This window comes from Stegodyphus dumicola, chromosome X1 (assembly GCF_044657685.1).
Source record: "Stegodyphus dumicola isolate Sdum_Otavi_A_Nest chromosome X1, ASM4465768v1".
In the NCBI taxonomy this organism is placed as follows: domain Eukaryota; kingdom Metazoa; phylum Arthropoda; class Arachnida; order Araneae; family Eresidae; genus Stegodyphus; species Stegodyphus dumicola.
The window spans coordinates 159,379,885-159,383,970 of record NC_140780.1 but is presented as its reverse complement, the minus strand read 5'-3'; the positions used below and the strand labels follow the sequence as shown (position 1 = coordinate 159,383,970).

Genomic DNA, 4,086 nt, shown 5'->3' with positions numbered 1-4,086 from the left:
TAAAAAGAGGCAACTGGACAAAAGAAAGCAAGTAGGCTAATTTTTTATTAATTTGTTGTCAAATGTTGTGCATTTTAGATTATGCTCATATGATGACAATGAGTTATTTAAATTATAAAATTATTATGAACATATCCCACATAAATTAACAAGTATAAAATTTCAAGTTGTTTGAAGTATTATGAACTGTAATACTTGCAAAAGAAATACACATGAAATTAATTTAAGAATTAGGTTTATTTTACAGGTATTCGAAAACTGCAATTACTGCTAAACAATAAAAACTAACATTAAATCTGAAGAGCATATTTTTTTCAATAATAAAATTCCACATAGACTTCATGCAGCTTCGCCATATTTGTTCTATAGTTCGCTGTCTTTAATATCCTGCTCGATTTTTGTAAAAGTGAATTCTTTGTCACCCAATGTTTTGAGAACAGCTCCTAAACAAGAAAAAGAAAAATTTGTAATAATTTCACACTTCAGATGTTTTCAGTTTTAAATATAGTTGAAGTATTAAAAGATGCATATAAAATGCACTGAGTATTTCATATTTAAAAATTTACATTTCAGTAATTAAAAATTTAATTTCATACTATCACACAGTAAGCTTCAATTATATACCTTACACAATGCCTATAATTTCAAGTAAAAAATACTTAGATTTGTTTAGAACTGCAAGGTTGAGAAAGTCTTTAATGGCTATATTTGTATTTAACTACATGAGAAAAAACTTAATTTTGTATTAATTATATTGCATTAGCCTTTTCAATTTTACTCCTACATATAGTAAATATTCACTTTCTTACAGATAACTTTTTCTTAAATGGCATCTCAGTTTGCAATATAAAATATTTCAAGTCTACATTCATGTGCATTCTAAGCAAACAGAAAGCTGAATAACAATAAAATTATAAATACCATAAAAAAGTTAAGAGCCACGTAGAATGATAGCAAGACTAAATGAAGTCTTCCTTCAAAAATCAATTTAAATTCAAAAATTTGATTTTCTGTTTAACATCTCAAAATAGAGTTACTGCTTACACTAACTAAATTTCCTGTCTTGGCAAAATAAAAATTGTCACTTCTGTTGCAGGAAATATTTGCTGCAAACTTTGTATGCAAATAATCCAGTGAAAAAATTTTAATTGTGGCTTGAATATTTTCTTTATTAAATAAATGAAAAATTCCCACAGAATATAAATTTATGATCCACATAAAGCTTTTTACCTCTACCATATCATGCAGCTATTTTAAAATATATACTCTCATATAAAAGCCACAGAATTTTTTTACCAATATAGTATAAATCATTAATAAATCTTCTAAAAACAGCCCCAAAATTTCTGAATTTGATACCCAAAACATAATTCTACGTAACTGTTAATGTATGCATTTGCTTGCACATACTTAAAATGAATTATACACACAAAAACTTAACATATTAACTTTAATAAATTCTTAATTAGCAGGATGACTCAATTAAGGCAGACAGTATTTCCAACTTATTAAATTCAATTATATTTTACCTTCGGCAAACCAATATTGGTAAGAGAGTTGTATTTAAAATTGGTGCTAAGCTAAAGCTGCTTTCTTGCCTAATTTTATACTATTGAAAATACCGGTAATTGTCAAAGTTATTCGTACTCAATATGTGTAAGATTATTAATGAGCTGCCAAACTGCAGTTAACCATCTAATATACTACATTCAACGTTATTATTTTTCTTTTTGAATGTCAGGTTTTCATTATTTCTGCCAATATATCTGTAACAGGACATAAAGATTGAGTTAATGTAGAATAGAAAATTACCTTGCAAGTTAGCACCTTTACCTTAGTGGCCGTTAGCACCTTTACCTTAGGCTTTACCTTAGTGGCAGTACTTCATTCTCTAGAAAAAAACATTTTAAATTATTATACTTAAACAAAAAATTCATATTTGTTACAGCAAAACATCATTAACACAATAAACCAGAGTTGAATGCAAATCTAGTTTAACTCCATTCTTGAAAACTAGTTTATTACTTTCAATTTAATTTAAAAATAATAAAAAATAAGGTACGTATTATGATGACTACCTAGATATCTCACCTAAACTGGCAATCCTTGTAGGTTATACAGGTTAACCCTAACATAGGTTATAAAGGGATAGAGATAAGATAGAGAGTATTAATCCCACACTAGGGACTCTAACATTTGGTAGGAACAGTTTGAAAAGTGAAACAGATATTTATAGTCAACCAATACAAAACAAAAACAATAGTTCTTTAGGGACAAAGCCCCTTTGGACTAATAAATACGAGTAAATTAACAGCTTTTAGCTATTTTTTCTTCTTGTAAAAAATAGACATACAGAATATTTTTAGAAAATAACAGTACTTTAAGCATGCATTTTCCACATATTTAACACAATAATTCATTCTAGCTCTGTTGCAATACTGGCAAAGGTACTCCTCTGTTATTAGGACGGGAATCAGAAATGTACAATGAAACCTCAAGATACGAGGAAAGTATGAGCAAAATACGAGCATTAATTCGAGTAACGAGCAATGAGCCAGGCTGTTGGTACGGGTGGTGCCATTTCCCTATCCGGCTCAACTTAAGGAATCCCCTCGACAGATCACTCAGTGTTCTTTTATATACATGTTTGTGCACTTGTAAGTTAATTGTTTTGACATTTAACGTGAAAATAATTATTTCAAGATGCCTCGCAAGAAGATTGCTGCCTCAGATAGTGCTGCAAAGAAAAATAAGGAGGCCATGGCCGTCGATATCAAGAAAGAAATCATAGATAAACATAAGCATGGTGACGGAATTGGCGAAGACTTGCGGCCTTTCAACATCGAAAATCTATACTATTCTGAAAAAGCAGGAAGAAATTAAGAAACCTGATGTAGCCAAAGGAATTATCGTTTCTTTCAAGCACCATAAAAGTACTCCTAGATGTTGAGAAGCTGTTGTTGGTGTGGATTAATGAGAAGGAGTTAAAATGTTGGTAACAAAGTTAAACTATTGTTATATTATTTACCTGTGTTATTTATTAGGAAGAATTGACTTGATATTAAAATGTTGATATTTTTTGGGGTGTGGAATGGGTTAACTGAATTTCCATTATTTTCAATGGGGAAGCTTGTTTCTAGATACGAGAAATTCGCTATACCAGTTGAATGCTGGAACGAATTAAACTCGTATCTCGGGGTTCCACTGTAGATATATAAGCATGTGTATATGCATGTATGCGCATATATGTGTATAAGTATACACATACATACATAAAGAATATATACATGCACACACGAGCACCTACATTTAAAAATGCATGCATATAAACACACATTTCTGAATCTGGTCCTGATAACAGAAGAATACCTACATGAATCATAGGATTTACATTAATCAGTTTTATTAGAATTCTTAAATGCAGAGGATTTACATTAATCAGTTTTATTAGAATTTTTAAATGCAGAGGATTTACATTAATCAGTTTTATTAGAATTCTTAAATGAAATCTTCACTATCCGAAAATTCAGTTTAATTTCCAGCTGAAACTGTATCAGGACAATCTCATTTATATTATTTCCCTCTAACAACTGAACATTTTGAAAACCTTTTCTATTCCATGGAAAACTAATGCTACATTAAACATATATTTTCTAAATCAGAAAATTTTAAGTTAGCTTAGAAACTGTAATCATTCTTAAAAAAGTTTGATTTATGCAGATGTTAGATCAATAAAATTACTTTCCTGTAAAAAAGTAATATGGCATTGAACAACATGATTTTACACATCAAGATATACTGAGTGAAAATTCTGAAATGTTTTATTTCTTGGTATCTCTGCAAGAATTGTATAAATAAGACTACCTCCCTTTTTTCAAAAAAAATGTTTAGTAAATACTATGAAGAAAATTGGTTACATTATTTACAGTTTATAATTAATAGAAAATAAATCATTTCTTACTTATCAGAATTTATTTTTATCACATTCATAAACAGTACTAATTTAAACAAACATACCATTATGATTTCAATAACTATGAAATAGAAAATCCAAATCTGCATCTTTGATGGTCTAGTAGATTGGAC

The 4,086-nt window shown here is 29.0% G+C and overlaps 1 long non-coding RNA gene across 1 annotated transcript; it reads right to left on the bottom strand.

Annotated features, from left to right (window-relative positions):
• Positions 1 to 224: 224 nt before the first annotated feature.
• Positions 225 to 2,455, bottom strand: LOC118191754 (uncharacterized). Its single transcript, XR_015038421.1, has 3 exons — positions 1,870 to 2,455; positions 1,813 to 1,833; positions 225 to 443 (listed from the first exon to the last, which is right to left on the bottom strand). It is a non-coding gene; the product is annotated as an uncharacterized LOC118191754 (long non-coding RNA).
• Between the last annotated feature and the right edge of the window lie 1,631 nt (positions 2,456 to 4,086).